The sequence below is a fragment of the Alligator sinensis genome, unplaced genomic scaffold (assembly GCF_000455745.1).
Source record: "Alligator sinensis unplaced genomic scaffold, ASM45574v1 scaffold353_1, whole genome shotgun sequence".
NCBI lineage: Eukaryota > Metazoa > Chordata > Crocodylia > Alligatoridae > Alligator > Alligator sinensis.
In genome coordinates this window covers 1,444,431-1,463,616 of record NW_005842075.1, presented here as the reverse complement: position 1 = coordinate 1,463,616, position 19,186 = coordinate 1,444,431, and the positions used below count along the sequence as shown (strand labels likewise).

Below are 19,186 nucleotides of genomic sequence, written 5' to 3'. Positions count from 1 at the left end.
CAGGGGGGATTTTCCCTGGGCTCCTCCCACCTGAAGAGAGGCAGGCACAGCTGGAGGAGCTGCAGGAGAACCTGCAGCCACCCAGCTGTGCCTACCTCTGCCCAGCCAATCCATATCACCAAATCTCTCCAAATCAGCGCCAAATCTTCTGAAGCTGATTTGACCCAATCAATTCAGGATAGCGATCTGGATCTCTGAATCAAATCATTGTCCTCCAAATTGGCCAATTCCAAATCCAATACTTCCCTATTCACACAGGCCTGCTAATAAGTTATGCAGTTTATTCAGGTGCCGTAATTGTACGTCTAGACATGCCCAAGGAGTAGTAATTTGCAGCTGGCCTACACCAGAGCAAATCATTACCTTAGGTATTGTCTCAGCAATTTTTGGCCACTGACTTTAGCCAATGTGAGGGGAGCCAAAGCTTTACCTATTTCCCTTCTCTAACAGCCTGCTTGTTCCAAGGGGGTAGTCTGCTTACTTCTCTGTATCTGGCCATGGTTGTTTGAATAAGGATGCCACAGAGAGGGTTTTTTCTACTTCTCTGTATGTGTAGTCCAAATCACCCTTTAGCTCAGCAGTCCTCACCCTTTGTGGATTCAAGCACCCCTCCATAACTTTTTCAAATTGAGTGGCACCCAATTTCAAAAACTAGTTTATATATTAGAGTGCTTGCTTCCTTGCAGAGGGGCTGGGCATTATGATGGAGAACTGGTCAGACAGTGAGAAGCCTGAGCCTGAGTTTATCTACTTATTTGCTTATCTCCTCACACCTCATGGCAACTTTCAAAGGATCTGGCAGCACCCCAGTGTTCCTCAGCATCCTGGTTGAGAATCATGGTTCTAGTCCTAACTTAATACAGGTGACGCTTGCCATTTGTGGGGGATATGTTCTTGTATCCCCTGCGAATAGCAAAATCTGTAAGTCTGCGTTCATGAATGCAGTGCCCCTGGCGGCTGGGGGCGCGGTAGGGCTCCGGTGGCAGTGGTGGGAGCATGGCAGCAGTGGCAGGAGCCCAGCAGAAGCAAGCATAGAGTTCCCGAGGAGCTCCTGTAAGTGTATAAAGTGTATTTAAAATGTGGGTTTGGCATTCGCAAATATTTGAAACCGCGAATGCCAAACCCGTGAATAGCGAGGGTTTCCTGTACAAATATTGTCTGGTTTCATTATGAAGGTACCAAAAGGTCCATTGAAGTTTAGCTTTCTATTTTCCAAATTAATATTTCAAACTCCCTCGACTTTGTCTTGAAACACAATAATTTGTCCTTGCAGTAGAAGACACACTATAAAAAAACATTAACACAATATGCAAGCTCCTGCCTTGAACAGACAATGGGTGTGTCTACACATTGCCCTATGGCTACATTGTTACTGTGCTGTGCTTTAGTACTTCAGGAAGTACTAAAGCACGATGCAGTAAACACCTGTACTGCCTCGTACATGTGGCGCATGGTTATTTTTAGCAGCTACTTTGCCGTAGCGGTGCACTATAACAGGGGAGTGCGCCACTATGGCAAAGTAGCTGCTGGTCACGTGTAGACACCCGTGGATGCTATGTCATCATAGTGTGTTGCTATGGTGATGTAGTGTCATGTGTAGATGCGCCCAATCTGGAGGAGAAAGGATAAGCAGAGATGCTAGGAGATGTCTACTTAACTAATCAGGATGGGTAGACAGAATCTTGGTTGTGTAGAGTATATACCACCACAGTAGGCAGTGCAATTTTCTGCTGCTCAAAGCAGGTACCCAGGGCATGGTGATTAATCAGTGATAGGATTGTTAGTGTTCACAACCAGCCCCATGGATGTCTATGTATCAAACATATTCTTCAGTTGTCATAAGTATTCATGAGTTTTTTGACTCCAAATTATCCATGCCCATTTATATCAGCTAAGGGGCTGGCCTGTCATCTTCATCTTACTTTATCTTGATTTTTAGAAGGCACCATATGAAGGCACCATATTTTATATTAATATTCCAGTTCCTCTGTAGTTTATAAACACCTTTGGTCAGGGCCAGATAATTTTGAAATTCAAGCAGCTAGCTAGTCCACAAATTAACAGCTCTGCTTTTATTGTAATTAGGGAGATGTCACTTATCAGCTAAATGATAGTTCTGTAATTTTGTCACTTCTAGAGAAAGAAAAAGCAGGATTTATGTCCACTACAATTTCCTTTTGGGCAGTAACGTACGGAGGAAAAAATACTCCAAATGCTCTAATCTTGGGGGCATTCCCAAAGGCAGCAAAGCATATGTGATTCATTTGAAAGACTCCATGTGGTCCGTTACCATCTGTTGTACAAACACATACTTGAAGTGCACATAGCCAAAATCTTTATGAGTAACTGCTACAATGTGAGCACAATCACTTCTGTTTAAGGTTAGGCATGATGATTATCAGAGACATAACTACCAGGGTCTGAGCCCTAGGTGGCAGCAGCAGTAGGGATGGTGGCAGGGGCTGGGCCAGCTGAAGTAGGGGTAGTAGCTGCTGTTCTTGCGCCCTCTCTAAGTGGGCACCTGAGGCTGATGCCCTGGTTGTCCACCCCTCACTACATTACTGTTGGTTATCTCTATTAGGTTTTCCTCAACACCTTAGAAGATAACAGAGACTATACTACAGGGCTCAAGTTTGAGATCAGTGATGTTTTTCAGCTATATTCAGTCAACATCCTCTTAGCACAGCAAAAAGCAGTAACATTCAGTTTTCAGCTTAAAGTTTACATTAACATAATAATCAAATATTCACCTTTTTTACTCTCAACACATTCAAAAGGAAACACACCGTGACTTTCCTTCCATGCAAATTTTTGTAAGCATTGCAAGTAATGCACTATCTGCTTTTCAGCTTGCTCATTATTAAGAAGAGAGATCTGACAAAAATGTAGCACCTACATAGAGCAGAATTAATGTATGTCGTGGACATGGCCTAGATAGTCCTTTTTCTTAGTCCTGAATACAGTGGCAGGAAAAGAGGATGATCTCATCCAGGAAATATCAGGAACACTCACAACGTTAAAAAAGGTATTAATCCAGTAAAAACAGCATTTCCAAGTTTCTAGTTTCAGTAAAAACCAGTTTTTAATTAAAATTAAAAAAAAAAATTTAGCTGCTGGAACTCACTTGGAAATTTTCCTTCCAGTTTAAAAAAAAAATCAGCAAAACAAACTTCCCACACACAAGCAGCATTTCAGCTAATTTGTTATACACCAAGATAAATTCAGGACAAAGGACCAAATCCTGACTTGATTTCTGCATAACCCTTCCATGTTTGTTCTCAGGCAAACTGTACCAATACAGAAGTCACATCAGATATTAATCTGATGCTGTGTTTGATTATAACCTACAAGGTCTTATTAAGGATGTATTACGGAGGGGGAAGTTATTTTACCTATTTATCAAAGATCAATATGGAAGCTTTTAATAAAACCTCATCAAGACCTATCTTTTTCTCCAGTGCCCTGCATGGAGACAGGTTTGAAGAACAGTGTTCTGCACTGTTGTGTGCATTGCATAGCTCTACACACATTTGTATTGCAGTTGTGTTTGTACACATATAAATTGGTGCCAACACTGGCAACGCATAGGGAGTTCATGCCGGTGCATGTGCACCCTCTATGAAAAGGCATATGGCTTGCTACAGTACTTGGACGCTGCCAGCGATGCCTGTGGGTGATCGCCGCTCACCACACCACCTCATTGCCAACACCACTGGTGGCGTCTACAGGTGGTCAGTGATCAACGCTGCCAGTGGTGTCTGTGGGTGGTTGCTGACCCCTGGTCGCCACTCGCCACCCTCCTCCCCCTCACTGCCGACACTACCAGCAGTGTCTGAGGGAGCTCCCCTCTACCCGCCACCACAAATCTGCCACCACTGTGCCCCACCCAGCTGCTGGGGCACGTGCTGCTCATGGGTTCTGATATGCTGCACCATGCAGGAATTTATTCCACACCAAGTTTAACATTCCTTGCCACTGGAGAGCTTGCCTATTATTTATTTGTTACTTTGCCAGTTCCTCTCAAAGCCTCTTTGGGCCTGCTACAGCATCCACTGAAGTCCAAGGAAGGCCCTCTCTTTTGACTTTGAACAGGTTATAGATCAAGATTTGTGAATCCTTCATTTGCTTGCATGCTTGTACTTTTCTGTCCTGACAACTATTCCTGGAATAAAAAATCTTTTCCCTCGGCCCAACCTAATGTTCATTGTAGTCAGTGGGAGTCTTTTCATTGACTTCAGTGGGCACAAGACTTGGCCCTAGTGCTTGCAAACTAGCCTTTCTCCCCACCTTCTATAGTCTGGATACCAGGTCTGGTCTGCCTTCAGTGCCATCTGCTCTGCTTCTCTTGCCCTACTTTATTTTCACTCTCAAATAATCATGTTCTTGCAAGTTCAACCAATAACATTTGTTTCACATCTCATTTTTTCCCCTTCATCCCTCTCTATCCTTTCTCACTGTCATCATTTTGCTGTCTGTCTCATTTAGATTGAAAACATTTTAGGGAAGGCACAATATCTATTTCTGTCAAGTGACATGAAAACTGATGGCTAAACTATAACCTTTTTGACATATATTTAACAGAAATAAAACAGCAGTAATAGTATATTCCCCCCTGGATGGAAAGAAGTATCCACAGTAAAAAGAAGACAATTGTGGCCTTCAGGCAGCCTAAGCAAAATCACCCTGGGACCTTTCTTCCTATGTGATATGCTGCATTTCACCTTTCTAATTGACTATGGCATGCTGCTGTACTTGGAACTCTAAGCACCCTAAATTTGCCTCTGTAGCTTGATGGAAAGATTGGTTATCAGAAAACCCATGGGGAGCTACCCAGATTTTGTGACAATGACAAGCTGCCTTGACAATGTTGCGTATGTATTTAACATAACATTTTTTTTTATCAGAATGACAAGCCTGCAGTTATAATGTGTTATACAGATACTCATAAGAAGTGCAGTCTATACAACTGTGGGCGTGTTTACACGAGATGAGTTACTGCACATTAGTCTAATTTACTGTGCGTTATGGGCATGTGTCTATATGTGTGCCCCCTAACTGCACAGTAGAAATGGCTAATCATGACTATATTTGATACGTGCATTTGCAGGTATTAAATTTAGTTGCGATTAGTTAATGCACAGTAACACACGTGTAGATGTGACCCAGCTGTGATGGCCAGAACCAGAAGGGTTAATGAGCAACTTATAGCAAAAAGAAAATGCTTTTTGAAGATATCTGAAATAGAGGTTATGAAACTGTTTCCTGTCTGTCTGGAGTATAACCCGTAAGAATGATGTATATAGCTGTTTACACTAGTCTTGAAACAGCATAAGCCTTAAACAGCAGAACTGAAAAATAAAATTGCAAACCCAGCTGATTTAATAATTTTTGCTTAGAGACAGTAAAATTAACAAACCTAATCACAAGGTATAATTAACATAGTAAGTTGAACTTGGGTGGGGACATGTTAATCTCAGACCCCGAAGTGATGTGGTGTAATTGCTTATTGGGTAAACCCAAGCTTGGGCAGTAACTTATTGTAATGATTTCTAACACCTTTCAACCCCATAGGATAACAGCTATAAAATAAGATTATGAATGGCCATATAGCCAACAAATTAGCATAAACAGGATATAAAAGAACATGCACGTTAAGTAACCCGCAGGAAGGACGGAACTGAAGGGTCATTGCTGTCCCATTCCCACGGATCTCTTACTCCCTGTGTGAATGAAGACCAGATCCTGACTGAGGGATCTTCCCCCGGTTCTCCCTCCAATAGCGTAGATCAGGGATGCCTGACTTCGCTGAATCAACTTGACTTGTATCTGACTGAGGGACTATCGATAAGTTACTAACCAAGTGGGAACTCTTGGTTGCTTTCTCTATCCGTTTTTATTATCACTGTCAATTTTAACTTGTATTGTTATGTTGTCCATGTATTAGCTTAACCTTTTTACTAACTGTCATATGTGCAAACTATATTGTTTGTTGTTATAAGTAAAATTCATTCTTTTTTATAAGTGAAGCTTGTCATTGCTTTCCTCCCAACATCACCTCCTCGATCCTGAACCAAAAAGCCCAGTGGCTAATAAAGTTGCAGTACTTGGTCAGCCTGCAACTAAATTGATATACTCACAGTGTCCAGCTGGCCTGTGACACAAAGCACTAAGTTTAAGATTAGTGCTGGGTCTGCTCAATCACTAGGGGGTCAGTCTGAAGCCAGTCACAGGGCTCCTGGCTGGGAGCCTCTCCTGGCTCAGGGCTGGGCTGAGTCCACCAGAGCCTCCTGCACCTGATGCCCTGGCCCCCTCTAGCAGGTGCATGCCCTGCCTGGGGCCTCTCCGGCACTCCTTCTCTGTCCAGGCCTCCTGGAACAACTCTTTCTGGGCCTCACAAATATTGTGCAGCACACAAGTTCCTATGATGATCCAGGGGTGATTATTCTTGGTTACTTTGAGGCAGGCATTGAGGGAGCACCACCGGCCTTTGAGGTGGCCAAAGGCACATTCGATGAGGGCATAGTTCCGGCCCAGACCCAATGAAAGTGGGCCCGGTGGGGGTCCAGGTGCCTGGTGTAAGGCCTCATCAGCCATGGCAGGAGTGGGTATATGGGGTCCCCAGTTAGCAGGGGTGGGATGATGATGGTACCCAGCTGCAGGTCCTCCACTCCAGGCATGAAGCACTCACTCTTCACCGGTGTGCCCAGTCCAGAGTTCCTGGACATGTGGGCATTGTGCATGTTGCCTGCCCCACTGGTGGTCCCATGGGTGCAGGTTCTCTGGTGCTCTATGACCACCTGCAGGACCACGGAGTGGAACCCTTTGTGGCTATAATGGGGTCGGTCTCCATGGAATGGGTAGGTCACCAGGAGGTGGGCCCTGTCCAGGGCCATAATACACTGGGGGAACCCCAGTGCATAAAAACCTGCAACCACCACCTGGGGGTTGCAGACACGGAGGGTAGTGTCCACCAGCACATCCTGGAGGGCACTGCACATCTCCAGAATGGCCTCCTTAGTGATGACCTTGCCGAACAAGCATCCTACATACCGCAGGCTGGTGGGTGTGGCCAGCTGGAATAGCACCAGGGCCAGGTGGGTGTCGGTAGGGAGGGCTGGGAGCATGCCAGCATCCTGGTGCTCCAGGTGGGGCTGGAGCTGGTGGAGCAGGTTGGCAAAGGTGGCCTGGGTCATATCCTAAAGGTGTCAAGCCACTGCTCATCATCCCCATCCTGTTGCACCAGATGCTGCCACCAGTTCCAGATGGCGGGGCAGGGCCAGAGCTGGCAGGGCTGGAGGCCCAGGAGGGTGATGGTGGCCCTGGTGGTGGCCTCCTGGAGCCCATCATCAGCATTGCTGGCAGCAGCAGCTACACAGTGGCAGGGGCCCATGGAGGGCATGTGGCAGTCAGCTAGGCAGTCACTGCATGTTGGGGAGCCAGGTGAGGTGAGACAGCCATGGGCCAGATGATGGTGATTGTGGTGGGCCAGCAGGAAAACCGAGGCAGCCAGCAGGATTGGGAGACCCTGTTCCTCACTGGCAGGTCCAGGGGCTATGGAAGCAATAGCTCAGAAATACGGAGGGGGCACAAACAGAGCTGCCACATGCTGCCCCTGTGTGTGCCACACTACTTGTCTGAGCACAGGTACTGGCTGCCCAGAGAGCAGAGTACAAGGCTATGTTTTAAAGATGGCTTCCAAGTGCTAGCATCTCTGTCCGGCTCAAACATGGCTGCTAAGTGCTGGCAGTTGGGGCCAGAGGCTGGTGCTCCCCCTGGTGGCCACAGGGGTACATGGCAGGGCTGGAGGGAACTGGCACAAAATGTAGTGCCAGGTCCCTGTACATGTAGATACTTACTCAAATTCACTTACTGCTCATTAGCATAATATGCAGTAAATCTGGTTGGGACTAAATGCACATGTAGATGTGCCCTGTATTACTGTAGTGGCTATCCAGCTATGTCAGCAGCTACTTTGCATTCATTCAACATCCCAAATCTATCAATTCTTGAATGATAATTTAAAAAAATCATGATCCAGACTCAAGTTTGAAATGATAAATTATTGGAGAACTACCTTAAAAGGATCATATTGCAGGAAAATCCTCTTTCCTGTACATTGTGGCTATTACAGATATCACCATATTTTCATAACAGTGACTACTTGCCCAGTGGTAAGGAGGAAGAAATTTCCCTCTTAGTTATTATGTAATAAACATTAAACTGCCCATTCTCCCTGAGGGCCTTGCTCTCATGGTGAACAGTTTATGTAGTTTGTAGAACACTTCAGCATGAAAGGCACTACACACAGAATAAAAAATATGTTGTTATTATTGCATTTTCCCTTCAGTAACTCTACTGAAGTGCAGTGCTCCATTTAGGTGAGGCATTAATCTGTATACAGTCTGCTGCTAACACAAAGTCTAGGGAAGTGATAGATAACTAAGAGGTCAATTTACTGATATGGAGTATTTTGGGTTGCAACAAATTTGTGTTTTGATATAATCAAATGAAAACTTTACATCTAGGGTCAAAGCATATAGGTCTGGATGCAATGTCCGGTAGCATACCACATCCAGTTATGGCACATACAATTCAAGAAGGGTATTGATAGATTTGAAAGAGTCAAGGGAAGATTCACAAATATAATTAAAGACTTGAAAAACACATTTTATGGTGGCAAGCTCCAGGAGTGCAATCTATTTTAACTCATCGTCCTTTCTGGTCTTATAAATTATGAAAACTTTAATTGCCTATTTGAAATAATAGTTTTACCATAATTTTCATAATTTTGTCTATGCTTTATAACCTCATGTACACCTCAATTACCCAAAACTTCTTATTATACTAAATAGGGTCATGTGCCAATTTAACTACTCATTACACTGAAAATTCCCTTCATCACCTAAGATAACAATTATTTGGATACATACAATCCCTCTCCTCACTCCTACAGTGGTATTCACATGAGACTTAGTTATTTTTATAGGGCAATTCAAAAACTAAAGTGAACCTGAAATACACAGCATTGGAGAATTGGCTTGTAATATAAAGTACTTTTGAAAATATGTGAAATTTAGATGTAAAATAAGTAAAGTTGTTCTTTACAAGAAATGCCATGTTTTTTACTGTTGTTAGACAGCATGAAAGGCTATGAAAACTAGAGCATTAAAAAATCATTACATTTCTACAGAAGCAGCTCCAAGGGTAAAAAAAACCCCCAAACAAACAAAAAATACAGCCAGTCATAGTCATGCAACAAGAGATGTCTCATTAACACAAAGTCGGGTCACATCCTGTAACTAGAAAATCCATTTTATGGAGAGAAAAACAACAACATTGAAATAAGAATGAAGCCACAGTAATGGAAAATGAGAGTAACATAAACATCCAAGGCACAAGTACAATGTTTTTTATCCAGTATCAATCATTACTTTGGCAAGATAGCTCCCAAAAAGAGAACACACATCAGTAATACAATATGAGATAAATGGTGTTTGTAATACCTCATCAAGCTGGGAGTTAACACTATAGTAATACATCAATACAACATTATTACCTCTAAGGCATACCCGCTTGTCATATAGTAGAGTCTGCTATGAATTAAGCATCTCAATAACGTAATCCAGTGACAAAAAGTCACTACAGTAGGCATTGCCAATTGTGTCACATAAGAGCAACAAGAATTACATCATGCTAAAGAACGGGCTAAGTGTCTGATAACACAGGGCATGTCTACACGTGTGCTTTTATGTGCATTAGCCTATTTAATGCATATTAAAGCATCACTACGAATGTGCTCTTTAGTTAATGTGCATTAAAATAGGCTAATGTGCATTTTCCTAGTACCTCACAATTGAGGGCATTTGTACACGTTTGCACTGCAGCGCCAGGCACATTTAAAAGTGTCCAGTGCTACGGCACATACATTTGTATAAATGGTGAAATGCGCATCAGTGCTGAGAAAATGGTGGTGGCATGCTTTTGAACTAAAATGCATCAAAGGTGTTTTAGTTCAAAAGCACACCACCACCATTTTCTCAGAGCTCATGTGCATTTTGCCATTTATACAAACACATGTGATGCAGCGCTGGGATCATCAGCTTGCATGCTCTGCAGACTTGATTAATTAAGTCTGCTCCAACAGGCTGGATTTCCTGCATGTCGGAGCAGACAAATGTATGTGTATAAATGCTTGGAGGTACTAGATTTAATGTGCATTAACTAAAGTGTATTAATGAACATGTAGATGCGCCCACAGTGTCTGCATCTAGTCTAGAACTGAACTGTCTTAGCCATGTGGGATCTTTATTTTCCTCAGTTTAACTTAATAGTCTAAGAGAAGTGTCCTCAGCACTTTAAAAAACACATAAGGCAACAGGTATGTGCCTGGGAATCTTATTATAATCTAATTAAGGCAGAGATATTAAAGCATTAATGATTAAATGGGGTCAAGACAGAGCTAGACTTAATGGATGGAAGGATGAAATCAAGAAAGGGTTGGGGAGAACAGGGTTTTAAAGAATGGTATGAAGGAGGTCACTTAGGGGACAGGAAGTTAACAGCCCTATTGACTACCCCTTTCTGACCTTTGAAGAACACAACCCTTATGATAACAAGGCAATCCAAAGTAGAAGCATGAAAAGTTTTGTGTTCCTAAAAATAAAGAAAGCCACCATACAAACATAAATAGGACAAAAATAAAGAAAGTAAGCTACCATGAGAAAATTACTTTTTTTTGTGTAAGAAGGATCCTACTCTGTGTGAGATGTTAAGCACCCTATCTGTAATTGTCTTCAGGCCTTGTTACATAGTAATTTTAGGCAGCTTCTGGAACTCTTAACCCCTGGACTGGCTGCATGTTAGCACCTTTTAAATGGCTTAAAACACTTGTTATTCAGCTTACCATTTCACTACTCCAAGGTAGGATTAATCTGCCTAATTTTGTCCTGTTCCATTAACTTGTGGTCACTCTCCACAGCTTTTCCATCCAAGTTGAAGTTCTCCAGCATCCCAAAATGCAGTGTGCAAGTGGGGAAACTGGAGCACAGGAGGGCCAGGCACAGTGCTTTGAATCTCAGAGATTCATAGGTTCATAGATTGTAAGGCCGGAAGGGACCTCGGAAGATCATTGGATCCAGCCCCCTGCACCAAGCAGGAAAGATAACTGGGGGTCAGGTGACCCCAGCAAGATGACTGTCTAGTCTCCTCTTAAAGATTTCCAGGGTAAGTGATTGCACCACCTCTGGAGGGAGCTTATTCCACAGTCTGGACACCCTGACTGTGAAGAAGTTTTTCCTAATGTTGAGCCTGAATTGATTTTCCAGGAATTTGTGGCCATTACTTCTAGTTTTCCCCTTGGGTGCCCTGGTGAACAATTGCTCACTGAGCCCTTAATGTCCTTTCCTAGTGAAGTGGTAAGCTGCTACCAGATCCCCTCTCGGCCTTCTTTTCCTCAGGCTGAAGAGTCCCTGATCCCTCAGCCTTTCCTCATATGGCTTGCCTTTTAAGACTCTGATCATATGGTTGGTTCTTCTTTGGACTCTCTCAAACTTGTCCATGTCCTTGTTAAAGTGCCCAGAACTGGATGCAGTACTCCAGCTGCAGTCTCACCAGTGCTGAGTACAGTGGAAGAATCACCTTCTTGGTTTTGCTGGAGATGTATCGATTGATGCATGTGCCCCTTCCCCCTCCACCCAGCAGGTAAGTCTGTGGGGAGTGAAGGGGGAACAGTTTGAGGCAGAGGGAGAAAAAATTATTTGGGGGTGCGGCCTCCCAGCAGATAAGTCTGTGGAGGAAGGGGCAGAGGGAGGGGAAAGGGCCGTGGGGGGGAGGTGGGGCAGATCAAGGCCCTAGCCCTAGCCACACTCCCTCTCTCACTGCTAGGGTCTCTATCTGCCCCCCTCCCCCAGCGGTGAGGGAGAGAGTTAGGCTGCAGCAGGGACAGGTGCTGCAGCTGGGGCAGGGCAGGGTGGGACAGAGCCACAAGTGGTTCATCTGCGGGCTGTAGGGAGTGTGGGAAAGCACTCCAGGAGGGCATGGGGGGGGCACATACCCCTGGATCTGCACATGAGCCAGGATGGGCTGCAGGTGCAAGCTGGGGCTGGACTCTTCCCAGTGTGGGGGCTGGGCCACCAAGAACAGCCCGGTCCATGGTAGTGGCAGCAGCACTGGGAGCAGGGGTTTAGGGGAGGTGTAGCCCCCCGCAAACCTTCTTCCTAGCCCAAGCACAGTGCAGCCTCCCAGCCCACAGTGGAAGCCACCCCACCCCATGCAGGTCCCGGGCACATGGCACCCTTGGCCTCAGGGGGGGGAGGGGCAGTGGGGGTGAAAGGCTGTCCCAGGGTGTTTCCAGCTGCACTATGCTTGGGGTGGGTGGTGGTAGCACTGGGATGGGGGGTTGGGGGAGCTACAGTGAATTTTTGGGTGGCTGTAGCTCCCCCACCCCAGTGGCCCTGTTCCCAGCGCTGCTGCCAAGGGCCAGACTCTTCTCGGTGGCCCAGTCCCCGCACTGGGAATAGCCCGGCCCCAGCCCATAGCTGCAGCCCACCTGGCCCTGCCCTGAATGCATATCTGCCCCACTCCACACCCCCCGGATGAGCCACTCATGGCTCCATCCTACCCCACCCCAGCTTCAGGGCCTGCCCCTGCTCCAGCCCCACACCCTCCCTCACCACTGCTACAGCCACCTACATGGCCCCATGTTTGGGGGGGCACGTGCCCCTCTGATCTGTGTGTGGGTGATTAGGTGGGTAGGGAGCTGCAGAGCAGCTGTAGGTGGGTGAGACGGCTGCTGCTGCATGCTGGGCTTTGCACCCCAGGCTTTGTGCCCCAAACCCCGGCTGCAGCAGGGTTCGGGGTGCAAAGCTCAGCACTTGGCAGCAGTTGCCTTGCCCTGCACACAGATCAGGGGGGCATGTACACCCCAGGCCTCCACTGGGGTGCATGCAGTGGTGGGAGCCCTCCCATGTGCCAAGACAAGCCATGTGGGCTCCAACTCTCCTCCAGCCTGGCACAGCCCAGCCCGGGCCCCACTCACCTGGTGGCAGGGGGCACGGAGGGGGATCATCCCACTCACCTGGTCTAGCAGCAGGGGTTGTGGCTCAGCGTAGCCATGTCCATCCTGCCGCTCTTATGTCCTGCTGCTCCCAGACTGTGTCCTGGCCGCTTCCCATGTGCATCCCCCCTTTCCTGATCACGGAGCCTCTAACAGACAATCTTAGATGATCAACCATCAGGGATGCCCCAATTGGCCAGCTGATTGGAATCAACCAGTTGGTGACCACTGCTGTAGAGGCTGCTCTGTCTGGGAGCTGCTGGCCATTGCTGGAGAGACTGGAGGGTGTTTGGGCAATGGAATACAGGTGCATGGGGTTGTGTGGCTCAATCCGTGGCCTAGCAGGGATGGTGCAGGCTCAATCCAGGTGTGCAGGGGTCACGTGGGATGCAGGGAGCCCAGGAGCAGGCAGAGGAGGGGACCCCATCCCCCTCTGCTACTCCCTATTCCTGGCTTTTCCCTGTCAGGTAGGGAGGAGAAACCCCTCTTGCTACTACCACTCCTGCTGCCACTCATGGGCAATACCTGAGCAGCCCCCTGATGTGGGAAAGGAGTTCCCCCTCACAGTGGCTTAGAGCAGCCTCCTGAGCCAGTCTAAGTGGGGGGCACTGTCTCCCCACTCCCACTAAGTGCTGAGTGGCAGTGGGGGGCACTGCCACTCACACTGGCTCTGTTCCCAGTGGGAGCAGAGTGAGCCAGTTCTGAGGAGGGAGGCAGTGCCTCCCCCCCTCAGACCAGCTGGCTCTGCTCCTGACAGAGCTAGTGTGACTGGCAGCAGGGAGACAGTGCCTCTCCTCCCTTCCCCTTTCCCCCTCCCCCCACCCCAAGCCAGCTGGCTGTGAGAGATGGTGGGAAGTACTGAGGCCTCCAGGCACTCAAGGGCTGCAAAGTTTGCTCTTCTGGACATCTCCTGGACATTCTGAACATAAAACCATCATGTTCACTGTCCAGCATATGGCAGACAAATCACATAACAGAATTGAACTCTTGGACTTCAAAAATGCAAATTTCAACAAGCTTAGGTCACTAGTATAGCAAGTGCTGCAGGACCAGGGACTGAAGGCAAAAGGTTGCACGAAGAGTGGTTGTTCCTTAAGGACACAATCCTTGAAGCACAAAGGAAGTCCATTCCCATGCAGAGAAAAGGTAACAAAAGGGCTGGGAAGCCCTCTTGTCAGGGGAAATCGCCCCTCTTAAGAAGAGGGGAAATCACAGTCCTCTTAAGAAAGTAGAAAGAGTCTTATAAACAATGGAAGTTTGGGGCGGGCCCCAACAAGGGCTATTCCATGATGGCTCGCATTTTTAGGGGATAGATAGGATGGGCTAAAGTGGTAACTGAACTTAGATTAGCAATGGGAATCAAGGACAACAAGAAGTCCTTCTTTAGGTTCATAGGGAACAGGAGGAAAACAAATTGGGTGTGGGGCCATTGCTCAACAACTCAGGATAGCTGGTTACCAGCACCCAGGAGAAAGCTGAACTACTGAATGACTACTTGTCTTGGTCTTTCACCAGACCAAGGGGAAAACCATGCCAGGTAGAGCAGAGGATGAGCATGGTAGGAATAATCACCTTCCTGCTATTGCTGTAGAATTGGTATATGACCAATTAATAAAATTAGGCATATACTAGTCAGCAGAACCAGATGATTTTCATCCAAGAGTGCTGAAGGAGCTGGCCAAAGTCACTGTGGAACCCCTGGTGAAACTTCCACAACTCATAGTGCTCTGGAGAAGTCCCTGAGGGCTAGAAGAGGGCCAAGGTTGTCCCCATTCACAAGAAGGGCAGGAGGGAGGACCTGGGTAACTATAGGCCAATCAGCCTAACTTCCATCCTAGGGAAAATCCTAGAAAAGTTTGTCAAGAAGTCTATCTGCGATAAGCTTGGAGAAGGTAAGAATCTGAATGACAGCCAGCATGGCTTCATCGCAGGCAGGTCTTGCCTTAACAGCCTCATCTCCTATGACCAGGTAACTCGCCACATGGACACTAGAGAGCAGGTTGACATTGTATACCTAAACTTCCAAAAGGCCTTTGATCTAATATCCCACGATGTCCTCGCGAGACAATTGGAGGATTATGGGCTTAACTCTGAGACAGTCAGTTGGCTGCAGCTTAGAGACCAGAGAGTCGTAGTGAACAGATCTGTGTCATCTTGGCGAGAAGTGGGCAGCGGTGTCCCGCAAGGGTCAGTGCTCAGTCCTGTACTTTTCAACATCTTTAGTAATGATTTGGATGTGGGGGTGAAGAGCTCACTGGCCAAGTTTGCGGACAACACCAAGTTGTGGGAAAGTGTGGTCACACTTGAAAATAGGCTACAGATACAGGCAGACCTAGACAGGCTAGCAAGTTGGGCGGATCATAATCTGATGGGTGGATCAGAATCTGATGAAGTTCTGATGAAGATTTTGGTTTGCTTTTAAATTCCAAAAGTGATCTACTGAAAAAGGTTGGAGACCACTGCTCTACAGCAACTTCCACGTGGCAGGGGGAACAGGAGTCAGAGGTAGGGAGGAGGTGGGTGGGTAAGGAACTGCTAGCCAGTTGCAGGGCCTGGTGGGGGCAGTACAGGCTCAATCTGGCCCACCCACCTACCCTCCTCCTGCAGTTGCCCTGCAGATCTGCAGATCCCTACCAATGTTCCGTCTAAGGAGTAGCGGTCCATGAGCTCACCACCTTGGTCTGTGAGCACTCTGCCTCAGTCCGGCATGGGACATTTATTGAAGGGGTCTGGGGGCTGGGGGCTGGAGGCTAGAGCTGGGGGCTGGAGCTGAGAGGCTGGGGGCCAGAGACTGGGGCCAAGGGCCAGAGGCTGGAGCTGGGGGCTGGAGCTGAGAGGCTGGGGGATGGAGGCTGGGGCCTGGGGTAAGCTCCTCACCCAGGACAAGCAATGGGGCCTGGGGGCTAGAGGCTGGGGTGGGCTCTGCTGGGGGGCCAGGGAGTGGAGCACTTTCCCGGAGCTGGCAGAGCCCCCCACCCCAGCCTCCATCCCTGCCTTGCCTCACCTCAGGGAGGAGCCACTGCCTGCCCTGAGTGAGGCTCTGCTGGCTCCAGGACACTGTGGGACACACCCCCTGAGGCCATGCAGGGGTGCAGAGCAGTGTCCCGGTCACTCGGGGCAGGCAGCTGCTCCTCCCCCAGGTGAGGCAAGGCAGGGATGGAGGCTGGGGTGGGGGGCTGGCGCGGGCTCTGCTGGTTCCGGGGAAGTGCTCCACTCCCCAGCCCTGATGCAGGGGAGCGAGCACTTCCCCGGAGCTGGTGGACCCCACACCAGGCTCTCGCCCCAGCCTCTCTTGGTGCGTGGACTTGAAAAGGCTGTGTGCAGCCACACTTTTAGTTGTGTTCAGCTGTGCACATGCGCACCTTAGAGGGAACCTTGCTCCTACTCACCTAATCACCCACCTACTCACTCGTCCTTCCCTTGCCACCCACCCTCTTCCCCCCACCCCCTTTTACCCCATCTCACCTGCTGCCCAGATGGCCCCAGCTGTCAGTCCAGGGTCATAGTTCTGGAGGATAGCTAGTCCATTCTGGGACCAGTGCCTCCTGAGATACAGGAGGACTGCAAAAATTGTCATTTTATCTCAGTGAAGCACCCAGAAGTTAAGGTAATTCAAGCTACTTAGCAGGTTTCAAAGATAATCTTTGCCTGAAGTGGTGTAACTTTATGATGCCTAGAGGGCACTTAGCACTTGTGAATGAACTTTAATGTACAGATGCTCATATTTTAAGTATCCTTAATATTGCCTAATTGTAACATGTAACCTGACCCTAAGTATGATCCTATTTCACTCTGCCTGAGTACTCTTCCTACTTGCTGCTTTAGTCTTAAAGCTAACATGATAGTATGCCACAAAAGTAGGTGGGTTAATGCTTTTTCAGGGATTTGTGGAGTATGGACTAGGATCTCACTTGGGCACCTAGCAGGTAGAGTAGGTTCTAGCCTTGAGCATTCACAATCTCTTGTTAGTAGAAGCCAGCCATATTGTTAGTGCAGGGAAACAGAAGAAGACTGAAGCCTTTTGGGGACACCCATGACCTAACAACTGGGGGACTTCCAACTGGTTTTACTGATAAGTCTTCAGATGATGTGTAGTTTGATTGCCTCATAAGAGCTTCTTCTGCAGTGCTGCACATTTCATAATGCAAGGGAAGACATAGTTTCATAGATGTTTCTTTCCCCTTCCTCTATGAATATTTACAACGGATTGGGATAAGAGAGTCTGTCTAGGAAGGGAGAAAGGAAGATGAGGACTGAGTGATACAGAATATGCTTTTATTAGGAAGTCCAGGCACAAAAGGTAAAAAGCATTACAAATGGACCTCAAGAGACATCAGGTTACTTATAGGATCAAATCTCACAAAGTTAGTGTGGTAAAAAATGTAGTCCAAAGTAGGAGTGAGAAAAGAAATAAAAATTAAGGTTTAACTTCTGCACGTGCATAAATGTAGCATTAGTAGGCAACTGCTGATCCTCTGGATCATGGTATACACATCAGAGGTCTAGTCAGATGCCTGATGAATCCATTTGTGGCTGACAAACCTAATTTGAGAGTGTAACAGGGCCCCTACCCCAGTACAGAGAAGTGGGGACAAACTTCAGTGCCTGCCAGACAGACAAGCCACAAGGACAGACTTAAGGGTGGAAAAGATGTGAGCAAACACTTACCACAGAGCCAGCAGTGGCAGCAAAATCAGGGGTCAGGGAGCTCTCATACAAACACTACAGCTCCCAGCAGCAAGGGGCTCCTTGAGGCTGCTTCACCAAGTCAAATCAGAAACCAACTGCAGCAGCTCTGGAAGACAGGTGACCAGCAGGGGGTGGGGCCAGGGAGCCATATAAACACAGGCCCTGAGACAGAGCAGAGCAGCGTGACCCTAAGAGCTGTAGAGGGAAGAGTTCCTGACCTAGAAGCTGCAGAGGAGAGCCTGACTAACAGTAGAGCTGCCTGGAGAAGAGCTGGCAAGGTGCTGCTTGCTTACAGGGGAATACAGCCCATGGGTTAGGCTCAGGCTTCAACTCAGTTGAGCTAATTTGTGTTATAGCCCGGGAGCTTATCTTTTGGTTAGAGTTTGGACTGGTGGCTTGGGTTTGGGACTAAGCGGTGGTTTGGAGGTCCCATTAATGCCCTTGGGGCATGTACTTGCCTTGAGCCTACTGGGGGTGGGCTCAAGGCATACTGAAGGAGCAGTGAGTCCAGAGCCCAGAGCAGGGCAGACTTGGCTGGGACCCAGAAGTCATGTCAGGTGAAGTGGGCCTAGGCTACAGGAACCAGCCAAAAGAAAAAGGTGACTGAGGCTGGGAGGCTGAGTGCTGACAAGCACATACAGGTACCCTGAGGCATGTAATTAGCCTGTGATCCAGTGGATGACACCAGGCTTGGAAAGTCCTGGGGCAGCCTCCCTTTCTTCAGGACTAGAACATCAAGGTGTGGCAGAAGATCAAAGGGACAGTTCTCTAGAAGGGCAGACCAAACTAGGGCTGAGTGACCACCAGGGTGCATCATGACAGCTTGTTACAAGTTTCACAGATCCATATGTTGTCTGAGTTGGAGTCCACGTTTACAGCATGCTGCTTTTTTCTTTCTTGCTTTACTTCCATCCTCTGAATCAAAGCTGGTTCATGTTGAGCTGCTCCCACTGCCAGATGTTCCCTCTAGATTAGACAGGATTCTGTGTGCTCCTTCCAGCTTTCTATGTTGATGTTGAACAATTTCATATCACTTTTGCACACATCATGGTACCACCATAGAGGGAAACCCCTTTTTCTAGAGCCAGAAAATATTCTTGGGGATACAATGTTTCCTCCCATTCTCCTGACATGGCTGATCCATCGCAACGTCTTCATAGCGGTTTCTAAGTGTGTCAGTCCTGTGTGTTCCAGTACCACTGTGTTTGATTTTCTGTGTTCCCACTCTATTTTCAGGATCTTAGTCAGACATCACATGTGGGAACTGTTCAGTCTCTTGCATATGTAGTCCATGTTTCTGAACCATAAAGCAGGGATGGCAGCACACAAGTTTTGTAGATCCACATCTTCACTTTAACTGAAAATTTGCTGTTATTCCATGCATGTTTCTGCAATAACCCAGAATTCTTGGCTGCTTTTTTGATTCGTTTAGTCTGAAGGTCA

General features: G+C 47.3%; 1 long non-coding RNA gene across 1 annotated transcript in view; it reads left to right on the top strand.

Moving 5' to 3' along the window:
• Window positions 1-11,652: 11,652 nt before the first annotated feature.
• LOC112550298 overlaps window positions 11,653-19,186 on the top strand; it is a 22,935-nt gene continuing 15,401 nt past the window's right edge. The window contains exon 1 of the long non-coding RNA XR_003094063.1: window positions 11,653-11,700. This is a non-coding gene — a long non-coding RNA (uncharacterized LOC112550298). The remainder of the gene's footprint in view (window positions 11,701-19,186) is intronic.